The following is a 26,827-nucleotide window of genomic DNA, read 5'->3' as shown; positions in this document are numbered from 1 at the left end:
CATCCCACACTGACTCATCCAGACCTGGGGAGCCACCCAGCTCCTGTCACACACACGCAAAACCAGCAGAAACCAGATATGGTTAGACAAGAAAATAGACACCTTCTAAAAGTGCTATTTTCGAACCCAGAGTCCAAAAACCATCCACACCAACGGATGCGTAATTAAACCCCGAGTTCAGGGATACCAAACTCGACATTGCACCATGCTCTCCGAGCCAGCGAGGATCATAGCACTAATAATCCCGGCGGCCCATTCTAATCAATGGGGAGCAGGCTACCTCGCAATAGTGAAGGACCAAGATGGCGGTAATTCACTATTAGGACATGCCAACTTGGTCAGGCGTGTCCTACCTCAGACTTACAATGCACCCTGCCCGAAGGCCGACCATAGGGGTGACTAACATGAAGCCAAGGGAAGGTTTGGAGGCTGGCAAGTAGGTATACTTGCGCGGCCGGCGTGACAGCACGAGGCTGCACGTGGGTCTCGCAATGACCGACCCATAGACATTCTTTTACGAGGCCGCTCCTGTGGGTGGCACAACACGTGCTGCAAGCCCACGAGCGGCATTTGCGTTTACAAGCCCCGGCACTCTGGGTGCACTAGACGAGGGACTGATAGTAAACCAAATAAGCCAAACATGGATACAATAGATACATCAATTTAACATAGGGAGCACTTGCGCTATGGCACTGATCAGCAGTGACACGGCGCCCAAAGCATATACCAGCAAAACATCGTAAAACAGTAGAGGCAAAGCAGAAAAAATGGAGGAGAGACTCAAGCCAATGATGTCAGGTCTAACACGTGTCCCCTCCAGCTGAAATGTGGGGAGAACTACCCTTGACCTAGGGAGTTCTCTTCACTAAGGCGGAAAAATCTGGACAGACCATCAGCATTGGCGTGATCTGTACCAGGGCGGTGTTCCACCGTAAAGTCCATCCCCTGGAGAGAAATGGACCACCTCAACAGTTTCGGATTCTCACCCCTCATCTGCATCAACCATCTGAGGGGCCTGTGGTCTGTTTGAACCCGGAAGTGAGTCCCAAACAGGTAGGGTCTTAGCTTCTTCGGCGCCCAGACCACAGCAAATGCTTCTCTCTCTATCGCACTCCACCTCGTTTCCCTGGGAAGTAACCTCCTACTGATGAAGGCTACAGGCAAGTCTCGGCCCTCTTCATTCACCTGAGCTAGAACAGCCCCCACGCCATGCTCTGAAGCGTCCGTCTGAACAATGAATTCTTTCGAAAAGTCGGGTGCCTGGAGTATAGGTGCTGTGCACATTGCAGTTTTCAGGGTGTCAAATGCCGTTTGACAGGCATCAGTCCAGATCACGTTTCGTGGCTGCTTCCTGGAAGTCAGCGACGTCAAGGGGTGCACGATGTTACCGTAATCCTTGACAAACCTCCTGTAGTAACCCGTGAGTCCTAGGAAGGCTCTCACCTGAGTTTGGGTTTTGGGCGGCGCCCAAGCCAGGATGGTATCAATCTTGGGTTGCAGGGGGGCAACCTTACCGCTCCCTACTTGGTGCCCCAAGTACACCACCGAACCCTGCCCAATCTGGCACTTACTGGCTTTGATTGTGAGGCCTGCTCCGCGCAGGGCCAACAACACTTCCTGGAGGTGGCGCAAGTGTTCCTCCCAGCTGGCGCTGAACACTGCGATGTCGTCCAGGTAGGCGGCACTGAAATCCTCCAGTCCAGCCAAGACCTGGTTGACCAACCTCTGGAAGGTGGCAGGGGCATTCTTCATCCCAAAGGGCATCACTCGGAACTGGTATAGCCCATCTGGTGTGGAGAATGCTGACCTCTCCTTTGCCCCATCAGTCAAGGCGATCTGCCAGTACCCAGACGTTAAATCAAACGTACTAAGGTATCGGGCAGCCCCCAACCGATCGATGAGCTCATCAGCTCTGGGGATGGGGTGCGCGTCAGTCTTCGTGACCGAATTGAGTCCTCGGTAATCCACGCAGAACCGGAGTTCTGGTGAAGCACCAGGCGCTGCAGCCTTCGGGACCAAGACCACTGGGCTGGCCCAAGGACTGCTAGAGGACTCAATCACCCCTAACGCGAACATCTTTGAGACCTCCTCCTTAATGTACGCTCTGACCTTGTCAGTCACCCTGTAAGCCTTGTGCTTCACAGGAGGGCTGTCTCCGGTGTCAACGTCATGGACACACCAATGCGTGACACCCGGGACCAAGGAAAACAGATCCGGGAATTGTCCCAACAGTTGGCGACAATCCTGTTTCTGCTCAAGGGTCAGTGTGTCAGAGAGGACCACACCATCCACCGACCCATCTTGCTCTTTAGCACACAGGAGGTCAGGAAGAGGCTCACTCTCCTCCTCCGTTCCATCATCTGTAGTTAGGAGCATGCCCACTTCGGACCTTTCTAAGTGGGGCTTCAAGCGGTTGATATGCAGGACCCGCAAGGGGTTCCTGGGAGATTTCAAGTCCACCAGGTAGGTGACATCGCTCTTCTTCTCCACAACCTTAAACGGTCCAGTCCACCTGTCCTTGAGCGCACAAGGTTCCACAGGGGACATGACCCACACTTCCTAACCAGGCTGAAGCTCTACCAGAGTGGCATTCCAGTCGTACCAACGCTTCATCTCCTCCTGGCTGGCCTCCAGATTTGCCTGAGCAAGTTCTCTGAAGCGCCGAGTCTGGTTCCGAAAGGCCAGCATGTAGCTGTATACATCCTGGGGAGGTTTCCTGGGAGATTGCTCCCAGCCTTCCTTGACCAGACTCAAAGGCCCTCTTACCGGGTGACCGTATAAGAGCTCAAAGGGGCTGAACCCTAGAGACTTCTGCGGTACCTCACGGTAAGCAAACAACAGGCATGGCAAGAGGACGTCCCATTTCCGCCTCATTGGTTCTTCAAGACCCATAATCATGCCTTTCAGGGTCCGGTTGAATCTCTCAACCAGCCCATTTCCTTGAGGATGGTAAGGAGTGGTGAACTTGTAGGTTACCCCACACTCCTTCCATAGAGACTTCATATAGTTCGAAATGAAGTTGGTCCCTCGGTCCGACACCACCTCTCTGGGGAACCCCATCCGGGAGAAAACACCCATCAGTGCCCGTCCCACCACGGGGGCCGTCACTGTTCTGAGAGGGATGGCTTCCGGGTACCTCGTGGCATGGTCCACCAAGACCAGGATGAACCTGTTGCCCAGGGCTGTCTTGGGGTCCAGGGGCCCAACAATGTCAATACCCACCCGGTCAAAGGGGGTACTGACCACTGGAAAAGGTTGGAGGGGAGCCTTCCGCTTCCTTCCGCTCTTCCCACTTGCCTGGCAAGTGTGACAAGTCTTGCAGTGGATGTCTACATCCCTTCGCATCTGAGGCCAATAAAAATGGGTGACAAGCCTGTCATAGGTCTTGTCCTGCCCCAGATGTCCAGCTAACGGAACGTCATGAGCCAAACCCAGTAGGAAGGCTCTGAAGCGCTGGGGTACCACCAGCACACGGGCTGACCCAGGCTCAGCAGCCTTAGGCTCGCTATACAGGAGGTCGTTCTCCCAGTACACAAAATGTGACCCTGTCTGATCACCTGAGGATTGGGCTGAGGCCTGCTGCCTCACGCCCACAAGAGAAGGGCACACTTTCTGTTCCGCACAGAATTCCTCCCTGGAGGGACCACCATCCTGCTGCCAATGGGTCAGCTCGGGCAGATCTCCCAGTTCGGCAATTTGTTCCCCTGTGGGCTCCAGGGCATCCCCCTCGGGGTCTACCTCCTCCTGGACCACGGGAACTATGGGGGCCGGTTTCCCGCGCCTCCTGCCTCTTCTCTTCACAGCTGGGTCCTGGGCCGTACTTTCAGGCTCCGGGACCCCATCAACACCCTTACTCGCTGTCATGGATCGAGTGGTTGCACACACCCACTCTGGCACTCCCAACATTTTCAAGTGCGCCTCCCTCTCCACCTTAGCCCAAGGGGAGTCTTCCAAATCATTGCCCAGGAGACAATCGACAGGCATGGCGGGCCTCACAGCAACCTGAAGAGTACCTGAAACTCCCCCCCATTCAAAGGAAACCTGAGCCACCTCACACTCTTTCTCGGAGTTGTCGGCAGCTATCACGGGGTAGAATGCGTGGGGAACCACCTGCTCTCTAGACACCAAGTGACACTTGACAGCTGTCACACTCGCTCCGGTGTCTCTGAGAGCTTCCACTCTATGGCCATTAATGGTCACCCACTGCCTATATTTACTAGTGTTACTAGGCAGAGGGGGTGGAGGGACCATTTGCATGTCTCCTAGCGGGACCAGGGACATTTCTGCGGGACCCCTCCCACCATGGACAACCATCTTCTCCCCTCCCAGGGCTACACTCGCCAACTGACGGGGGGTGCACGCGGCGGTGCATTCGAATCCTTTTTGGGACACTGGGGGTCATAAAACCGGTGTCCCACCTGCCCACAACTGTAGCAGGTTAGGGGGCCCCTATGAACAGGTTTACCCGTCGGGGCCCCTGGCTTCTTCTCAGGGGGAGGCTGGGAACCTTTCCCTTGGTTCCCTTGGGGATTACTTTGGGGCCTTTTCTGAGACTCCTTCTGTTTTCCCTTGTCCCCCCCACTCTTCTGCTAGGGACCCTGCCCACCTTTGGCTGAGTCTCCCACTGGACCCTTGTGGACCCTGGTACTGACCCAGCGGTCCGCCTCCTCAGCAAGTTTTCTAGGGTTAGATATCTTGCTATCAATCAGGTGCTGGCGCAGCTCTGGAAAACAGTTATTAGACAAGTGCTCCCAAGCAAACAAATCATAAAGAGCTTCATAACTTTCCACTTTGCTGCCCTTTACCCAACCATCCATGGCTCTGCAAAAATAAGACACATATTCAACCCACGTCGTACCAGGCAACTTCTTACATTCTCTAAAAGCTTGTCTGTACTTCTCGGGGGTTAAGCCATACCGCAACATTAAAGCATCTTTCATATGAGCATACGACATCCTATCCGCAACAGGCATGTCTAACAGGGTATCTCTTCCCTCATTCACAAAGCGACCCCACAACCCCGCTCCCCAATCCTTCTCAGGGACCCGGTGGGCCAACAATGCTAACTCATATGCTTTAAACCATTGACCAATATCTTCATTCCTATTGTAATCTTTGATCACATCTTTCGGGAAGTAAAACTTACTTTCTGCAGGCTCGGATGGAATGCTGCCACCAGAGGGATTCAATTCTAACTTTTTAGCTTGGATATCCAGCTCCCTCAACCTGGCTTCACGCTCCAAAGCTAACTTCTCTCGTTCAAACTCTAGCTTTTTGATCTCCAAATCAGCTTCCCTTCTACCTCTTGCATTTTCTAACTCCAACTGCCCATTTATCTTTAGCCTTGCCATCTCCATGTTGTAAGCTTGCTCTTTCGCCCTTTCTTCTCTTTCTTCAGGGGAAAGACCTTTGGAGGAAACACTGCTTCCGGGAGAGGGCACAGGTCCATTCACTGGGACCTCCTCATCCCCTTCCTCTGTGGGTACCACCACCACATCAGAGGGATTTCTGGACTCCCACCAGGCCTGCAATGCTTTATAAAAATCATCTTTTCTCGAGAGGCCTGTGGTAGGAACTTTAAACTGGTCGCAAAAGTGTTTCAGCTCATCTTTCTTGTATTTCTTGAGCTTGCTCCTCTCGAACTCCTCCACAACAACGATAGCAGGGGCAGTGACTCCGTTGTCACTCATGGTTAAAACTGGCAGTGTTCAAAAAATCAAGTTTCAAGAAAGCGGAGAACAAAAATAGGATCCTCCCCAATTAGAATGTGACTGCGTTATGGTCTGCTTTCACTATGTAGCGCACACGAATCACTGTACATGGGTCATAAGTGCAAAGTCCAAAATCCTCACCGCTGACCCACCAATGATAGAACCGGCTGTCTCTAGTTGGCAGAGGTATACACTTCTGACAAATAGGGACACTCCTTTTCTAGTCAGGGCAAGGGGATCACACCCTTTGATAACCCCTGCTCACCCCCTTGGTAGCTTGGCAGAGCAGAACAGGCTTATCTCAGAGGCTGTGCGTTAAGCAACTATGACCACATACAGTAATACCGTGAATGCACTACAAATGGACACGACACAGTAGTATTATAAAAATAAGTATTTTTATATAAGGCTTAGCACAAGACCAAAATAACGACAAACTGTACACAATCGGAATAAATACGTTGGGAAGGAAAAAAAAGGATAGTTCAAAGGTAGTTTCTTCTTTAGCACAAAGTTTTTAGTATCAAAGCAAATCTTCTTCTTGGCAATGCAGTTCTTAGCAACAGGGTAACCCGCACGGGGGCTACACGACGTCGAGGCAAAGTTAATCCAAAGGTTCGGCGTCGACCGCGAGGAGCGCTACGTCAAGCCTGGAGTCACACGGACCCCCAACAACACAGTACCTTAGGAAAATGAAGCACACGATGATCAGCGGCGTCGAGCAATCCGGCGTCGCGTCTTCGGTGTCGATCCGGCCTCAGCAGGCGTCGTCGTTGATGATGCGGTTGCACAGAGTGAGCAGCGCTCACGGCGTCGAAGGGCACACGGTGATGCGATCAGCAGCGGTGCAGACACGAGGTCCTCTGGAGCTAGAGCCGTACTCCCACTCACTGGCGTTGCTGCTGGCGTCGGTTGGGCCTAGCGTTCGGTTGTCGTGATTGCTGACTCTTTCAGAGGTGCTGGATTCACGGTCCCAGCAAAATAGCACTTTAAGCAGATGAAGTCCTTTAGCCCTGTGACTTCAGCAGGAGACTGGCACTCTTCCAGTCCTTGGAGATTTTCTTAGCAAGTGTGAGAGTACACACACAGTTCCTATCTCCTGGTTCCTTGGCAAAAATAAAGAAGCACTGCAGGATTCCCCCAACAACAGCACACTGGCAGAAGGGGTAGGCAGTCCTTAGATCAGCAGGCCTCTTGTCCTTGGTTACAGGGTTCCTTGTCAGAAGTGATCTAAATTCTTGGTTCAGGGGTCCTACTCTTATACCCCTTTTCGTCTTTGATCCCTTTGTCCATGCCGGGGGTTTCCCAACATCCTGGGTCCGTTGTGGGTGGAGCCAGGCAGAAGCACCTGGCCTATTCACTGAGCAGGGCTGGGTCCTCAGACGCCCAGCAGGAGGTGGAGCCAGCATTGACACTGGCAGGAGCAGAGCTATCGGCCACCTGGCAGGAGGTGGGGCTAGGATCGTCCATGGCAGGCACAGAGCCATCAGCCGGTTGGCAGGAGGTGGAGCCGGCATTGTATCAGGCAAGGCAGGCTATCAACAACTACTCTCCCCCTACTCTCAACGTAACTGTCCCACTCATCCCACACTGACTCATCCAGACCTGGGGAGCCACCCAGCTCCTGTCACACACACGCAAAACCAGCAGAAACCAGATATGGTTAGACAAGAAAATAGACACCTTCTAAAAGTGCTATTTTCGAACCCAGAGTCCAAAAACCATCCACACCAACGGATGCGTAATTAAACCCCGAGTTCAGGGATACCAAACTCGACATTGCACCATGCTCTCCGAGCCAGCGAGGATCATAGTACTAATAATCCCGGCGGCCCATTCTAATCAATGGAGAGCAGGCTACCTCGCAATAGTGAAGGACCAAGATGGCGGTAATTCACTATTAGGACATGCCAACTTGGTCAGGCGTGTCCTACCTCAGACTTACAATGCACCCTGCCCGAAGGCCGACCATAGGGGTGACTAACATGAAGCCAAGGGAAGGTTTGGAGGCTGGCAAGTAGGTATACTTGCGCGGCCGGCGTGACAGCACGAGGCTGCACGTGGGTCTCGCAATGACCGACCCGTAGACATTCTTTTACGAGGCCGCTCCTGTGGGTGGCACAACACGTGCTGCAAGCCCACGAGCGGCATTTGCGTTTACAAGCCCCGGCACTCTGGGTGCACTAGACGAGGGACTGATAGTAAACCAAATAAGCCAAACATGGATACAATAGATACATCAATTTAACATAGGGAGCACTTGCGCTATGGCACTGATCAGCAGTGACACGGCGCCCAAAGCATATACCAGCAAAACATCGTAAAACAGTAGAGGCAAAGCAGAAAAAATGGAGGAGAGACTCAAGCCAATGATGTCAGGTCTAACAAACACAGAAAGGGTGAACAAGAAAATAGCCACCAAATTTAAAAACCATCCTTCCTAAAAGATGTGTTATTAAATTCTGAGTTCAGGGATACCATATTCCAATTTTCTGTCTTGCTTCTATGGGAAGAAATGCAGGTAAACATGTTACACAGCATTCCCCATTCTGTCCTATGGGCAAGATAGCTTTTCAATAATGAAAAACGAAACTGGCAGTACTTCACTATCAGGACATGTTACCCACACTAGTACATGGTCTATCTTTTACATACAGTGCACCCTGCCCAGAGCGGTACCTTGGGCCTACAATAGGGGTGTCCTAGGTGTAAGAAAAGGGAAGGGTATGGCCTGGCAAGTGGGTAAACTGGCCAGGTCGACATGGCAGTTAGCAAACTGCACACAGGCACTGCGGAGGCAGGCCTGAGACATCTTTTCAGCACTGCTCATGTGGGTGGTACAATCAGTGCTGCAACCCCACTAGTAGCATTTGAATAACCAGCCCTGGCACATTCAGTGCACTTTACTAGGGACCTACTGGTAAGACAAATGTGGCAATCGCGGATAGCCAATCGCAATACCAACATCCAGGGACAGCATATGCACTTTACCACTGATCAGCAGTGGTAAAGTGCCCAGAGTCCTGTAGCCAAGAACCAAACTTAGGGAAAAATAGAGGAGGAAGAAGCAAAATGTTTAGGGCTAACGCTGCAAAAAGGACCATTTCCAACAGGGAGGTAACGAGCGTATGTTCTCCAGGTTACCGCCTCTCTCACTGTGGGTGTGTTTATGGAGGTTGACAGGTCTGTAAAGCTGCCCTCATCAACTGCGGAGTATGATATGACATGAAAACTAACCTAGAAGGATAGTAAAAAAGGGCATAACACATTTCCTCCTTTAAAAAAACAAAAATGTGAGATTAAAAACAATCCAATATAAAAGGAGAACATCAGTAACATGGATTAACCAAATAATCACAAATCATTCATGCCGTGTCTGGTGGCTTAGTGGACTAATGCATCCACTGTAGGGACCAGTGTTTGATCTCATGGCAGGTCCACTCAACTCAGCATTTCATTGTTCTGATGATGTAGATAAAATGAGTACCATTGAGTTGGGCAACAATAAACATCTGGTATTCACCTCCACTATGCCCTTAGGTGAATAAGCGCTTCACCACTATTTATGGTATGAGAGCAAATGATTGTCCAACACAGAACTTCTAGTATCTATTAGAAATTTTAGGATAGTGAGGAGTTCTAGGTTGCTTTCGGAGCCTCTTGTGAGATATCCCACTATAATGACAGCTTCCTAGAGAAAATGGCCCATTGGGGACTGGACTAGTTCCACCAAATTCATCACCACAGTCAGCAACAGCTCCACGACCATCTATAGCAACTATACCATTCATACCACCACCACTTAAACCGTCCTCATTTCCTTATGCATTGACCTTGCCAAAGGCATGGTTGTACCATTGAATTCCTGTCTGAAAGCACTATACAAGAAAACTCAACTACCATTTGAACTTGAGTTGCTAACTTGAAGGTTCACCTTCGCCACCCTGCTCTTACTCCATCACTTCTCAACATCAACTCCAACATATTCAATGGTGACATTCATCACACAAATGCTTAAAAAAACTGGATTGACCTTTAAGAATGAATCAAGAACATCGGATCCTCATCAAATCATCCTATTAAGGTGGGGGTAGCAAGGTGTTCAACAGCTTTCATGTAACGGATTGTCAAGGTTTTAACTCTCTCACTTTTATTATTAACTAAAATTAGAATGAATATCCTTTTACAACAGGCTTTTTCTTCCACCATTCATCTGTCTCACTCAACTTATTTTCCTTCTCTGCTTCCACCACGTTGCATCACCAGTTTATGCAGATTGTGGACTGGAGCATGGATTCCTCACACCTTTGTTCACCCTATAAGAGCAATTAGTGACTCCATGCGTTAGACACAATACTGCTCTTGTTGCTTCTCTAGGTTGTCATAATGAAATTTGGCACACCAAAAACACCCTCCTGACTTAACACCTCTCTAATTAGTTTTTGATGCAAAGGACCTTCTTTTGTGTGGTATTTCCAAAGATGTTTGCCTTAACTATTTTGTTGGTCTTAGAACTTGCTGTGTAGTTCCCAGGACCCCCCAGAACCTGCGCATTTTGGATGACCTAAACTGAGGGCTTGGTGTGCAGACAGACTCTGGACACCCCTACAGTATGAGTCAGCCATTAGACCTCCTAGCTCTCCAGTGCCGGTACCACCCCCCTGTAGTATACAGTGTGGTAATTAGTTGCTGGCAACCACTGAACATGACAACCCTGGTTCCTCTGGTATTGTGGAAGAAATACGCTATTCGCTCAGTCACTCGTGCTTGCTTTTCTCAGAATACATAAAATATCGATTAGAATAGTTTCAATAATTATTTATTGGGCAAACGTCAGTCTAGTATGAAAAATGTTAGCTGCAACAATCAAAAGTCATGAGCAGACAAATGTAATCGCTAGTACCAATATCGTAAAAAGTAGGTACATTTTTATCATAGTGCTAATAAGATGAATAAAACCATATTACATAATAAAAATAGCATTGGCGTACTTCTACGATGCCTAGCCTACCAAACTTTGCCAAGCCAAGAGGTGTAAGTGAAGCCCCTCACCTGATGGTTCTGAATGAAGGACCCAGTCTCTGCATCAAGTGTGGCACCAGGCAAGGGATGTTAGATTTCTGCTTCTTAAAGGATCAGCTGGCAGAGCCTCGTCTCAGCTTGGAAGGAATTCTCCTCTGCCTGTCTAAGGGGGAGTGAGGGTCTTTTATACTAAAGTGGTCACTCCAGGGATTTTATAGAATCAATATGTTTTGAAAACATTTGCTAAACCCCTGCTAATCCTTTTCTAAACAAAAAAGATCATGCACAGCTGTTTGTTGGCCATGGATGAAAAAAGTGGTGCCCTTTGTACAGAATAAATCTACAGTGCCTGGGGACATGTTTATGTACGTCAGGTACATGGATTAAGATATGGTACCCAGAGCCTGATGTTGGAGAGACAGAAGTAAGCTACTTGGTAAAAGGTCACCTGTAGAAAACCGTTATGGCGTGTGGATGGGACACAATGTATGTAATCAATATGCACATGATGGGACTAAACTAAAGGACATGACAAACTCTATGCACTTTACCTCTGACAACCAGTGATAAAGTGCCCGTGCTACCCTTAGACCATGATGAAAGAGGCATTTACCTGATTGGTACCTTTGTCTTACCTACAAGTCCCTAGTGTATAGTACCCAGTGTATCCAGGGCCAGTAAGTTAAATGCCGCAAGTGGGCAGCAGCACATAGTACTGCCACCCACTGCAGTGCACAGGTAAACAACATTTCAGACTGATTATTGTAGCCTGGCAGTACAGTTTAAAACTGCAAATTCAACTTTCTCAATATGAACTATTTTGAAAGGCCTGAAACTTCCATTTAAATATAAAGTCACTTGTGGGGTAGGGCTAATTGCTCATAAGGCATGATGAATGGCATGGTGCAACACATGTAAAAGTTTAGTGTTTCATGTGTCCTTAAAACACCTAAAAAGTCTTTTCATCGTAGCAAGGCTGGTTCCATCCATAGGAAAACACAGGATCACATTATTACACCCTATCAGGCTAGATTTGGGTTGGTAGTAGCTAGAAAACTAAACAAAGGACTCTTTTCTATAGTTAAACAAAATTCAATCAGATTTTGTCTAACTAACGGACAAAAGGTACTTTTAGAAACATCACCTGTCCCTGCCTAAACCACTCAAGGTTTTTGTTCCAGCTGTCATCTGGATGCTGATGGTTGCAATATGGTGAGATGTGGACTGCTACCAGACAGAGGACAAAAGGCTTGGGTCCGGAGAGGTGTTTGACCTTCTTTTAACAGGATGGTCTGAGGGCTGAGCACAAGAACTAGTTGCACCTCAAAGAAGCCTACTCTGTCAGAAAATGATGAGCCTGACACCAGGCAGGACCCTTGCTTTGCCTCTCTAGTTAGCTTGGCTCCAACCCCAAAGGGAGCTGCCCCAGAACTGCTTTGTAGTGACTGCAAGGGAGATTTTGCCCATTATCTTATCCAGACGACTGTGTGTGCCCTGAGAGCTCTGATTACGGGAATAAATGCCCTGCCACATTATTAGATTTAGGTAGAAAGAGGCACTGAAGGATACTTTATACTAAAACACTCAGGAAGTGTGGCAAAAGTGGGTATGGTCACCCCTGGAATCTTTTACCTGATTAGGTAGGTAGTGGCCAGAGTTTCTCCCACCCTCACACTGGCACTCGTCATAAATGTGGCATCCCCAATACCACCCTTAGAGAATGTCTGGACCAGAAATTAATCAGAAGAAGGGCTTTGCTGTCTGAAGGACCTGAAGGACCTGAATGAAGTCTAGACCTGCTTGCCTTCAACCCAGGACCTCACAAGTGACTAAAAGGGCCAGTTGGCTGAGCTCCACTTTAAGCTAAAGGACCACAATAAGCTTCAGATGCATTTGTATGCTTCCCAGTTGACCAGTCCCAACTGACCTTAGCAGATCGTCTGTGTCGACCTCTGTGGGAGTCAGTCTTATACCCCATATAGTCTCCCCAGGGTAGTGGGTCATTGTTTGTGGTCAGAGTGTATTCCTCTCTGCCTAACTGAAAGCTTCACTGGACTCGATACCGAGCATCAATGCAAACAACCTTCCTCAACAGCTTCAATCAGCACCAACAATCTCCACAACTGCTTACCGGATCTGTTTCCAAACAACTTCTGATCGACACTAAGATCTCATGCAGCAGGTCACTGTCATCATTGAGCCCTTCCTCAGATACAGTTGGATGCTTGTACTCTCGGAAGACTTTCTTCCTCTGTTGAAAATGTGCCATTTGTGCAAGAGCACTCCAGATGTGTGCTGTCCTTTATTAAACCATTAATTTTTAGCTGTAGCACACTTTACTACAGGAAACCATTAGTAAAGTGCTTGTTAGCGCCTTCTAAAATGGTGGATTAGGCATATTTCTAATTGGCCGTAGTCAAGAAAGAATCCCCTTTGGGCAGCTTAATACACGGAGGCAAAGACACTCATGCAGACAAATATATCACCAGAACATAACACCACCACCATCAAAGGCCAAGTGCTCACAGTTATAAAAAATTAACCAAACATATGGTCAAATGCACAAAAGTGTATCATACAGTATATAAATAAGATAAAGGCATTATGACAATTATTACACAAAAATAACTGTAAATAATGGGAGAACCAGCAAGAAAAATCATTTCAAATCAACAAAGTAGGCCCATACACTAGATCAAGATCATTTGTTAAACATATAAAAATTTTGTACAAAATGTTTTGACAATGAGATTGACAAATGTCTCCACAATCTGCAGTACGCCTTTGCACACTTGCATCGATGGTGGGATGGATTCATAATGCTCCACAACATTAAGCATTTCTTGCATCCTATGTTCCTAGTAATTGGTATTAAAAACGACTACCCCTCCGCCTTTATTGGCAGGCTTGATAGTCAGGTGCAGGTCTTCTTTCAAGGACTTCAAAGCTAACCTCTCTTCTTTACTCATATTTTGTGTAAAGAACTTTGGGTTCTCAGACAAAATCTTTTGAACACCACTTTCAACAGCTTTCTCAAAGACCTCAAGGTTCTTTCCTACCATTGCCAATGTTGGAGGGAATGTAGATCTTGGTTTGAGGCCTGACTTATTAGTATTCTATATAGAGGGACGTTCTTCAATAAAACTTGTTATTCAAACTTTCATAAAGAAAGCTCGAAGGTCCTTTTGAAATTGATGTTTATTATTTCAAGTGAAAGGGATGAAACTAAAACCTTTACTTAGGACACTAATTTCTGTCTGCATGAGTTCCCTAGTTTCATGCTCGCACTTACTCATATGGTTGGATGGTTTCACACTATAATTCTGTGTGAAGGCCCTTTTAACCTCATGCGTGCGAGCGGAATTCCGCTCGTACGCTGAGATTTTCTAAAACGCACTTTACGTGACGAGCTGGGCTCGTCATCAGCGTGCCAGGAGGCTACGCCATGACAAGCCCAGCTCGTCATCAGTGTTGAAGGGGTTTAAATTGAGTATGAGGGGAGGTCTAGGGGACATATTAGCAAGGTCCTGCGATAATTATCGCTCAGTGCTTTTAGCGCGAGGATAATTAACGCAGGCTAATGCTGGATTCCATTGCGAAGATAGCGTGATATCAGCAACGCTTATCTCCCAAGCGATAGGAATCCATGCGTTAGCTGGTAAATAGTGTGATTATTGCTGGAAATCCAGCGATAATCACACTGCAACCAGCGAAACCTTGCTGATAGGGCAGGGTGATCTTAGCCATGTACTCCACTTCCCATTTTATTTACATGGCTAAGTCTGAAAATTAGCAGACGTAAAAAAATAGCGTTAACCATGGTTAGCGCTGCGTTTTTTGTCTCTAACAGGGTGAGCGTGAAGTTTGATAATAGGAGAAATGTCGCTTAGCGACATTTCTCCTATTATTTTGCTCTGGAATGCCCACTTTGCATCTCATTATAGATGCAAAGGGGAGCGTAGTGAAAAAGGGTGCTAGCATGCTATTTTGCTTGTTAGCACCCTATTGTTGATAGGGCGATATATTTATCTCAGCTTCTTTGGCTTTTAAAGCCAAAAAAGTGGAAATAAAGCCCTTGATCATATGCCCCTAGGTTTGTTACAAAATTGTGCTCATTTCTGCAGTAGTGTAATTCTCTAATTGTATATTCGAAAAAGTAGTGACTTAAGTACTAATTTTTGGAGGGGTCATAGGAATTCCCTAAATAGCGGGTTGAACCTTAATATGATCCATTGGGTAGAATGAGAGGCCATGGGATCGGTCACCATTAGAAACAAGAAACATTTTGGCAGGCTAAGATGGCCGCCGTTGTTATAAGAGGGGGTGTTTAGTATGGAACTCTACTCCCCGTAGGAAAGAAGATTTATAAATTTGGTTGTGAAGCATAATACAAAATGATTATTAGGAATAAGAAATAGGAGTATATAAACTGTTAAGGGTGAAGCCCGGTAGCGAATAGTACTGTATCAATGGCAGTGACACAAATTGTATTATGTATTTCAGACTCATTACAAACTGCCTGAACATGGGATATCTTTTTAAGGAAATACAGAGAGATGATAAAAATTTTAATAATTTGAATATTCTACATTTAACAATGTAGGAAGAGGCTGCACACTAAGGGGGTCATTAGGATTGCGGTTTTTCCGCATCCTCGGGGCCGGCGGAAGCCACCGCCGGCCCCGAGGATGCGGAAAAACCGCAGCGGACTGACCAAGGGCCCACCGCCACATTAGGATGGCTGGTGGGTCCTGGTTTCCGTCCGCAGCTTTTCCACCGCGGTCTCTCAGACACCGTCCGCCATATCAGGATGGGATTTTAAAAGTGCTTTTCCGCGGCGGGTTTTCCGCCGTGGAAAAGCATACGGATCTTCACCTAGGGGGCCTGTTGCGGGCCCCCTAGGTGAAGGGGGGGTGGGGGGTGCACATGGGGGGTACCTATGGTACCCCCCTGCATTTGCATGCAGAAAGTGGCAGGCACCGCGCGGTGCCTGCCTCTTTCTGCATGCAAATGCAATGCGTGCATTTTTAACATTGCCGCGGGTGCAGCTTGAAGCCGCACCCGCGGCAATGTTAAAAATAGAGGATGTGACCGCCAGGGTGGCGGTCACATCCTAATCGCTCAGGAGGGGACTCCGCAGCCCATGCGGACGTCCCCTCCTCCTCAATGATCGCGGACGGACGCAAGTCCGTCCGCGATCATAATCGGCCTCTAAGAATCGTGTTTGAAGGTAATAATGATTATGAGAGTGTGAATAGTCTGCTGTTTGTAGGTATGACTATAAGTATGAATAGAGTTTGATGCCGTATTACATTTTAATTTACAGAGGCGTAGAGTGGCCTTTTCTTCTTTCAAATCCTTGTGGTGCAAAGAGTATAAAACTGGATGGTAATGTCCTCTATGACTTCTAGTACTACCCTCTTCACCAGAAGTACTAGCTTAGGTCTCTTAGTAACAACAGTCTTTATTTTCACAGAATAATCATCCCAGAAAGAAGTGATGCCCAAGTGAGAGATTAATCAATCCTTGCACATGTGACTGCAAGGAATAATTCCTGCAGTTAATATTTGTGAGTCTCCTGATATCACGACAGGTACATACTAGATAGTCCCTATGAGATTTTTGAATGCTCATATATATGATTCTAAATACACTGAGATGTGTATTATTAATGGTCCTGGGGGGATGGAGATATGACCCTTTACCCCCTGTCAGAAGGAGAAAGACTTTCCCCTCTTGTTTTTCATATATAAGTTACATCTTTGTGTGGACTGAGTGAAAGAGGTATATGTTGTTTTATATGTGTGTGCAAATGTTTTTATGTATGTATCACCGGGATATAAACACTATATATATGTGCATCCATCAAGGGTTAACTGATTCTTTTATATTTCTTTTTGTGATTGTGTATAGATCCACAATTTCATGTGGGAGATATTAATTCTTGCCCTGAGGAAGGTGGATTAGAAGTAGTGACACCCACCAAAATGTGATGGTGCAACTGTGCAAAGGCATACTTTAGATTGTGGAGACATTTGTCAATCTGATTGTCAAAACATTTTGTACAAAAATTATATGTTGAACAAATGATCTTTATCTAGTGTATCAGCCGTTTTTGATGATTAGAAATTATTTTTCTTGCAGGTTCTCTCAATATTTTATTTATTTTTGTGCAATAATTGTCATAATGCTTTTAACTTATTCAAACACTGTATGATAAAATGTTGTGCATTTGACCATATGTTTGGTTAATTTTAATAAAATACTTTTATAACTGTGAGCACTTGGCCTTTGATGGTGGTGGTGTTATGTTTGGGTGATATATTTGTCTGCAGGATTGTCTTTGCCTTGGTGTACTAAGCTGCCCAAAGGGGATTCTTTCCTGACTATAGTCTATTTGGTGCCCTACTCCTTTGGTGTTAAAGGGGCGCCTCTCTTTGTATTTGTGATATTCCTAGTTGGCACATTTGATTTACTTATAAGCAGGGGAAAGGGTAAAGGGCCAGATGTAGGTAAGTAACATTTACCAAATCTTAATTACCAAAAATTACCGAATTTTACCGATTCGGTAATTAAGATTCGGTAAATGTGAGGGGTTGGTATGTAGGGAATCCAGATGTTCCCTTTTACCGAATCGGTAAAATTCGGTATTTACCGATTCGGTAAATACCGAATCGGTAAAGCCTATTGAATCCTATGGGCTTCAAAGCCCATAGGAATCAATAGGCTTTACCGATTCGGTATTTACCGAATCGGTAAATACCGAATTTCACATGGGTGCAGGGGGTGTCACTTTGACACCCCCTGGCACCCCCTAAACAGAATTGGGTGCCATGTGGCAGGCATACAAGCCCTAGGGGCAGGTCTGCCTGCCACATTGCATAGGTGTGCATGCACACATGTGCATGCACACCGGAATCGGTATTTTACCATGAGGTTGGATTTCATGGTAAAATACCGATTCGTTAAGCCCTTTGGGACTCAGAAGAGTCCCACCCACATATGGAATTTACAGAATCGGTAAAATTACCGATTCTGTATTTTACCGAATCAGTAATTTTACCGATTCTGTAAATGTAGATTTACCTACATGTGGCCTTGGATTTAGGCCCCTACATACCGATTGGCCATTTACCAGTCGGTAACGGCCGAAATCGGCCGTGACCGGTCGGTAAATGGCCTGAAACGGCCACCTACATCGGGCCCATAATGTGGCAGGGGAGACCCAAGCATGCAGCATGGTTGAGTATGTTGTGTAGCAAGAAAAGAGATATTATCCGGCGTAATGCAGTACATTTTATGATAGTATTACTTCAATATAATGTAATTTTTACACTTGATAACATGACTTGGGCATTGGTTGCATCGCATTAATACCTGTTTAACACCCAAATATATCAATAGGCAACAGAAATGTGACAAGTAAAGCCTAGCCTTTGTCTTTGCTGCAAGATATGTCACTGCAGTTTTAGTAACTTTTGAACCATTTGAGCTACAAAAAATGTTTTTTTGGTCAAATCAGCAAATTATGCAGCAGATGATGGATTATGTTGCAAATGTGGCAGACCTGTAACTATGCAAAAAAACGTCTGGGCAACACAATTGCATAATTCTAGTGGACCTGCTTATAAGCCTTAGTATATGGAACTACATGCACCCATGGACTGTAAATTACATGTTAATAGTGGGCTACAGTTCTCATTGTGACAGCCATGGCTGAACTGGGAACTGAAAGCAGCCATGGCAAATTTTGCCAGACCAGCCCCCGTCCAGCGAGCCCGACCACTGCTATGGGGATTTGGGGGGGTTCTCCTCCAAGAAGATTTTGAAAAAAGAAAGACCAAAATGGTGAATTTTACAGAACATTTGTCATTACATATTCAATTGTACCAACTTTCAAAGTACAGTAAATAGTAGAAGATGACCTTAAAGAACATCAGGTTACCCACCCAGTCATATGCACCCATAGACATTCTTTCAGAGAGCACCAGAAATAGGCAAGTAGTGAATCAGACAGAACAAAGTAAAAGTGAGACCAGCCCCCACATGGTGTGTAGCGAGCAAGCACAGTGAGCAACCACTACTAGGGGGAGTTTGGGGGTGTTGTCCCCCCAAGAAAATTTTGGAGACAGAAAAGTCAAAACAAAGCATTTTTCAACACATTTTCTCTCCTAAACCGCACTGATGACATCACCATGTCTGCAACCAATGAGGCAATTCCAATAAGTGATCACATCATCCATGTACAACTGAGCCAGTTCATAGGTATAATGAATGTTTCCATCACAATGCCGTTGAGCCAGAGAATAATTAAAGATGTCATCGTTGTGCCATGGTCTCTCCTGGGCTGGGTGCTTGTGGTCTATGCAGGGGTGCAGTGCTGCCAGAAGCCTACATGCCATGACAATAGGCACTACTCTTGTTTCCCAGACTATACCTTGCATTCTGGGACATGTAGTTTTCTTTTTCCTGTTATGTTCCTGGGTCGAGATTTTCATGCAAAGTGCTGATGTGGAAATTTGGCTGAGATCGCTGTTAGCATTTAGCTGAAACCATCTTGTTTCCGGCAGAAATCTTGACTGACCATGTGCTCTTTCCTTCTTTGCTGTTGCTTGCCCTTGTGCTTTGCTCAAGAACTGGCTATACTTAGCCCCTGCTACTCTGCACATGCTCAGAAGAGTCCGTAGCTGCCCATGCACCTACTCTAGTCTGTTACAGTCAGGTTGTTTTAACTAAAGTCAGCAACTCATGTCCCCTCCTTCTTTGTTGACTGTGCATTCTCTGTATGACCATCTATGTATGTAACTCTTCCTATGTGAACTTGTACCGCCTCCTTTTGAGCTCCTTTGTGGGTATAAAAGTCCCATGGTTCTTCTACTTCTTGTGCTACTTCATATACTGTCGAAGGGTGTTGTGTGAATGTAGTTCCACCTCATGAGGTTTAATAAAATATATTTTTGCTATTTCGGTTTCCGTGCCATCTTCTATTCATTGGTCTGAGGACATGTGTGCATAGAATGGTGAACCCCTATTACCGGTAGCCCTTGCTGAGGTCTACTTCTACACAGAGGCTAAAAGGTCACGATGGGGTGAAAGCATCACACGCTGGTCAGGAGTCATTTTACGGTGTGTTTTTCAAAGTGAATCACAATTTCATCAACTAGGGGTGAGAAAAATGAAGACAATAAATGTTTTTGACACAGTGTTTTGGCCTCCTCATTAGCTACTAATCACTACACCTAATCTCTGTATGTGTGCCCACATACTTATGTCTACAGGGTACTGCTGACATGATGCCAGTTACCAATTGGCTTTTCCTGGTGCCACCAACTTTCTTTCCCATCCCCCTCCAGCAGCGGTGTGCCCCTGAACCAGCCGGAATCCCATGGCGGTACACACATCAGACTGCCCTTGCATGTGTGAGCACCCGTTAACATGTGGGTACACCTCTCGTAGCACCCACTCCAAGCACCTGTGGTCAAAGGTTAGCTGGCCTGGCAGTGTGTGTGCACAAACCCAGTGCCACCTTCTCTTCATCATTGGGCATGTAGCATGCAGGGTGCCTAGTATGTTAAAGCACTAAGACGCACATAACCCCCAGCACCTAATCTACACAGACTACATACAAGTCAATCATGGCCAGCACCCTGTCGGTGCTAAACATTCGAAGGAAAACAGCTTTCCACACACAGACGTGGGAGGACACAATTCAAGCGTCTTCTGTGGTTTGAATTCTCATTATAAATGCTTCGCTTTAAAATACCATAACAGAACACCAACATAAAAATAAATACAGGACTGCAAGTAACAGAATTGCAGAAGTCCTATATACAACAATGCACACTGTACATGCAGTTTTGATTTTCATTTTATAAATGCAGGAATTCAATTTCCATAAAGCAATATCCCATGAGAAGGTATGATATAAAAAAATCATGTAATTTTGAGTTTCACTCTATTTCTGCAAGTACCAGAGTGAAATCTATCAAGCACAGATATGCTACAAAACTACAAACTGTACATGTTGCTTTGATTTTCATTTTATAAATGCAGGAGTACAAGAACCAGAATGCAATATTCCTCCTACGTGTATTATATAGTACACATCAAGTACATGTTCTGCTGGTTTCATTTTACAAATGAAGGACTACAAGTATAAAAATGCATCCTAGGTCAATTATAGCATAAAACACACCGTACATGTTATTTTCATTTTACAAATGCAGGACTTTAAGTACCAGAATGCAATATTCAATGTACATGCATGATATAAAACAATGCACTATGTTATTTTGATTTTCTTTTAACAAATGTAGGATTGCAGCTACCTGAACGCAATATCGAATAGACAAGAACACAAGCTGCTTCTGTAGTTTAGATTTTCCTCCTATGAATGCAGGCTATAAGCATCAGCACACAAACTGCGAATCAGGGCAGATGAGTTGTTGTAAAAACACCTGAGATGGCAAATCTCAAATCTCTAGTCCGACACCGACCTTCTAAAAAAGGAGGGCGCTATCTCACTCAGCATTCCCTTATACCCCAGGACCTAAGCTCCTCACTAGCCAAGCGCATAGGAGGCATCACGTGATTCTTGGTAGCGCCATAGATACTCATCGCACAGACTTAGCTGCAGATAGTGGTGTGATGCAAACCCCCCTCCCCCAGCAAAATCAGCTGAGGGGCGACTCAAACTCTCGTACCTCACACACATTCTCAGTATGGAGGCTGAACTGGGGGCCCTTAAAGGTGGAATGACACCACGCAAGGGCCTGCACCGGGCCCCTAGCTGCAGAGAGACATAAAGGTGTCATGCCAGCGCTATGCAAATCATTAAAATAAATGAAAACATATACAAAAGCTTTTTTTTGCATACATTAAATATATTGATGTGACGCATTTACTGGTTTCTGTAACAGCAAATTGTCTCTGCTGGATTGCTCTCGACAGGATCTTCTCCTTAACCCGTCTGCAAAATTTAACAAGATAGTTCTGGGAATGGTGGAATTAGGAAAGCAATGTGCCGATACTCGATGGGCTCTAGTAATCGTGAGGTCCCCCTCACACTCTGGAAGCACATTCAGTTCAATGAATAAATTCACCAATTGGATGGGTTGTGAGCCTTCTATATTTTCGGAAACCCCAACGATCCGAAGGTTGGACCTTCAAGAATGATTTTTGAGTTCCTCCAGTTTGCTCTCAAGAACATTTTTCTTTTACGCAGCTTCCTTGACCTCTCCCCTAGCCATATTCCTTTGATCCTCTTGAACGGCAATTCTTGCTACAGCCTCCTGAAGTCTAATCGGGAATCCAAACATTGTTTCCTCAATTTTTCCTAGTCTCAAATGCAAGGCCGCAATCTCTGTTTGTTGTGTTTTTTTCATTTTGCGGATCTCCTCTAAAATCAAATGGACCATGTCTCTGATGTCGAACTAGTAGATCCCCTTAGTCTCTGAACCTTGACCTAGGTTCTCGAACACCGCATCAGTGATCGCACTTGTCCTTCCCGTCTTGGGATCCGCCTGTACCGACGGAATCAATGGAGCCGATGATGCCTCAGGTGATACTTTCTTTAAGGTCTTGTTTACAGTTCTATTTGAAGATGAGCCTGTGGAATGATGGAGGGGCTGTAAGGACAACAGGTTCACCGGAGTCTCGGTCGTAGACTCCCTGCATTTATCGACTGCATCCAGCACTAGATAGAGATCCGGATTTGATATTGCAGTTTCTGCCATATTCAAGGAGGTCGAGGGTGTAGGGGTGCTCCAAGAACTTGTGCTTGGATATGCACTTGAGACGGTGCTTGAGTCTGCTCCATCTGTTGCTGAAGGCCACAGAGGGCACTTATTTCAGGGGTACATTGCTTAGAACCCACATCTCCGGAGGCTACTACTACTGCTGAGTCCTGTATTTGGCAGCAAGGCGTCGAATGGCTGGGGGGTTGCACCAGACGTCAAATGGGAGGATTTTGGGGTAGTTTTCTTTATAAACAGTGGAAAGTCTTTCATTTCTTTTGTACCTTTCTTCGGCCCATCTAATGCGGGGCTTGGTGAACATGCCTCGACTCCAACAAATTCCTGTATAGCTTTCGCCAGATCAGCCCCAGATTCCGCCGGGTCCAACTGCCCCTCACTTTGCATAGAAATAGAGGTAGGGGAGCTCCTCTTCTGAGCTCTCCACTGTGGTATCGAGGCCTGAGAAAGAGGAATTATTCCCCCTCTCCTTGTCTTTGGCAGCCCGAATTGCAGCTTTATTCGCCAAAGCCTGGCGTGTTTTCGCTATGAGACGGGCCGCAATCTCTGCTTTACTGGGCTACTCCGATCAACTAGGAAGATTCTTCCACTACTCCCTGCAACCTCACAAAAAATGCTCATGCAAGGTCTAATACTGTCGAGATTAGACTACTGCAATGCCCTTTTTTTGGCCGCCGCTGAAGCTACGCTCAATGTCCTGCAGCGAACACAAAATGCCGCTGCAAGGATACTCACGGGAACCCCCCGCAGAGTTTCAGCCAAACCTGCCCTAAATGCATTGCACTGGCTGCCGATCCGTGAAAGGGTCAAATTCAAAACCTTATGTACCACCCACAGAGCCATGCAAAATCAAGGACCCCCAATGCTGAAATCTATGATTTGCCCATACATACCTAACAGACCCTTACGATCAGCGCAAGGCAACCTGGCTAAGGTCCACCGAATTAAAAGAGCTCGAACCGGTGGACGCCGTTTTTCGGTGATCGCCGCAACCCTCTGGAATTCTCTTCCAATCCAACTCCGGTCTGAACCTAATCACATGAGATTCCGAAAACTTCTCAAAACCCACCTCTTCCCGCAATAACCTCTCTCCCTTCCCCCTCTGCTTCTATCCTCAGTTGTTTGTCTGCAATCTCAGCGCTGGGACGCTCCCGGGCAGCCATGCGCTATAGAAGTCCCAAATTCATTCATTCATTCATTCAACAGCTCCACCTTCAAGTACAAACATCCATAACATTCCAAGTGACTTCATATAGCTAGAGCATCAGGCAGAGTACCAGGGCCAAGGAGATGCATTACATAAATGTAAATGTAAATGTAGATGTAATTTGCACTTGTATGGCGCCCATCACCCAGGGGTCTCTAAGCGCTGTACGAATACCGCTGTGGAACCCTTCCTGGCCTGTTCCTGTGAGGTGTCCACTCCTGGGCACCCCCAAGGTGAAGCCAGGCATCCTAGCGTTGTTTGGGCCGGTGTGGAGATTAAGCAAACTATAAGACATAAGAACATAAGAAGAAGATTACTACACATTTTCCGCTTTATAATATTTAACAAAATGAAATAGTATACACATATATAAACATAGGAAGAGAAGATAAACATTCCAGAAGTAAACGTAAAAGAACACCATTATAACATGAGCTAAACTCTCTTTATGTAATAATAATAATAATGTAAAAGCAATGCAATAATGAGAAAATAGTAATGTAAGTAATAAAATAGCCTTCCCTATGTAATAATGATAATAATAACAATGCAATAGTAATAATGTAAGTATTAAACAGTGAGCCAGCCTTCTCTATCTAAGAATAATGATAATAATAATAATTACATATTAAATGTAGTAATATAAGTAATAAAGTAATAATATAGAAGTCGTAAACTTAAACAAATGGCAGGACCAGGGAATACCATACGCCCTCTACTGCACACAATATAATATACCGTCCAGTTACCAAGAAAACCCTCTACTGCACATACTATAATGTTCCGTCTGCATACTAGTGCAGGACCACACGTGCATTAATACACAGTAACCTCCCAATAAGAGAACACATACCTCTTCGTAAAGGGGGAATCCACCTCCCTATAAACCACCACACATAGTAACCCAAGGGGGAATCCACCTCCCTATAAACCACCACACACAGTAACCTCCCAAGGGGGAATCCACCTCCCTATAACCCACCACACACAGTAACCCAAGGAGGAATCCACCTCCCTATAAACCACACATTCGCAGTAACCTCCCAAGTAGTTGTATAGGGGAAATCCACCTCCCTATGAACCACACATTCGCAGCAACTTCCCAAATAATTGTAAAGGGGGAATCTACCTCCCTATAAACCACAACACACAGTAACCTCCCAAATAATTGTAAAGGGGGAATCCGCCTCCCTATAAACCACACACTGGCAGAAACCTCCCAAATAATTATAAAGGGGAAATCCACCTCCCTATAAACCACACACTTGCAGTTACCTCCCAAATAATTATAAAGGGGGAATTCCACCTCCCTATAATAATACTGTCAAATGAAAATACACATTGAATCCCATCCTCGTCGCCAATGTAAAAAATCAATGAAGTCCGGTAGACAGCTCTTGTAATTGTAGTTTATTTCTTAAGGTATAGCTCAGTAAGTTCCAATATAAGTCTTATTGCAAGTTCTTAATATAAGCCCCACCAGGAGCAGCCTCCTGGCTGCTCAGTCCATCTTCTCCAACAGCTCCAGCTTCAAGTACAAACATCCATAACATTCCAAATGACATCATATAGCTAAAGCATCAGGCAGAGAACCAGGGCCAGGGAGATGCGTCAATTCTGACTGTAATCGCACTTTTCCCCCTCCTAAGGCGGAAGCCGGGAGGTCTCTTGCCTTTCCACTTTCTTTTTAGCTGTTTTTAAAACCGAATTGTGTACTCTGCACTTTGGCTACACCTGAGCAGTACTGGTGTGTTGTGTCCCCCTGTGCTCAGTAGCGCTTCAGATCCCTTTCCCCCCCTCCCCTCTTGCTCCAGACCAGCTCTCGGCCGAGTGTTGACGCCGAGAGCAGAGCACCGGTTTTGGCGGCCATCTTGGGTCGGGTTGTGGTTCGTGACGCGTTTGGCAGCGTCATAAAAGGGACGCGAGGGTGAGTGCTGGTAATTCTGACTGTAATCGCACTTTTCCCCCTCCTGAGGCGGAAGCCAGGAGGTCTCTTGCCTTTCCACTTTCTTTTTAGCTGTTTTTAAAACCGAATTGTGTACTCTGCACTTTGGCTACACCTGAGCAGTACTGGTGTGTTGTGTCCCCCTGTGCTCAGTAGCGCTTCAGATCCCTTTCTCCCCCTCCCCTCTTGCTCCGGACCTGCTCTCGGCCGAGTGTTGACGCCGAGAGCAGAGCACCAGTTTTGGCGGCCATCTTGGGTCGGGTTGTGGTTCGTGATGCGATTGACAGCGTCATAAAAGGGACGCGAGGGTGAGTGCTGGTAATTCTGACTGTAATCGCACTTTTCACCCTCCTGAGGCGGAAGCCGGGAGGTCTCTTGCCTTTCCACTTTCTTTTTAGCTGTTTTTAAAACCGAATTGTGTACTCTGCACTTTGGCTACACCTGAGCAGTACTGGTGTGTGTGTCCCCCTGCGCTCAGTAGCGCCTCAGATCCCTTTCCCCCCCTCCCCTCTTGCTTCGGACCTGCTCTCGGCCGAGTGTTGACGCCGAGAGCAGAGCACCGGTTTTGGCGGCCATCTTGGGTCGGGTTGTGGTTCGTGACGCGATTGGCAGCGTCATAAAAGGGACGCGAGGGTGAGTGCTGTTAATTCTGACTGTAAAAGCACTTTTCCCCCTCCTGAGGCGGAAGCCGGGAGGTCTCTTGCCTTTCCACTTTCTTTTTAGCTGTTTTTAAAACCGAATTGTGTACTCTACACTTTGGCTACACCTGAGCAGTACTGGTGTGTTGTGTCCCCCTGCGCTCAGTAGCGCTTCAGATCCCTTTCCCCCCCTCCCCTCTTGCTCTGGACCTGCTCTCGGCCGAGTGTTGACGCCGAGAGCAGAGCAACCGGTTTTGGCGGCCATCTTGGGTCGGGTTGTGGTTCGTGACGCGATTGGCAGCGTCATAAAAACGGGCAGGGATGTCTCCGCGCAGGGGACGCGAGCAGCGGACGCGCCGGATCTGCGCCGGAGTCGTGCCAGAGTCCTGCCCGTCTGCGCCCGTCCGCGATACGGCAGCGGACGGCGCGGCGGCAGACTCTGGCCATATGCTCACTTACTCGGCAACGGATTTATTATCCTATAACCCAAATACTGCGTCCTGTCGTTCTGTTTTTCCTGGCCGTTATAAAGGTAAATGTCGCTGTCCTGG

Source organism: Lissotriton vulgaris, chromosome 2_1 (assembly GCF_964263255.1).
Source record: "Lissotriton vulgaris chromosome 2_1, aLisVul1.2, whole genome shotgun sequence".
In the NCBI taxonomy this organism is placed as follows: Eukaryota; Metazoa; Chordata; class Amphibia; order Caudata; family Salamandridae; genus Lissotriton; species Lissotriton vulgaris.
This window is presented reverse-complemented; position numbering follows the sequence as displayed.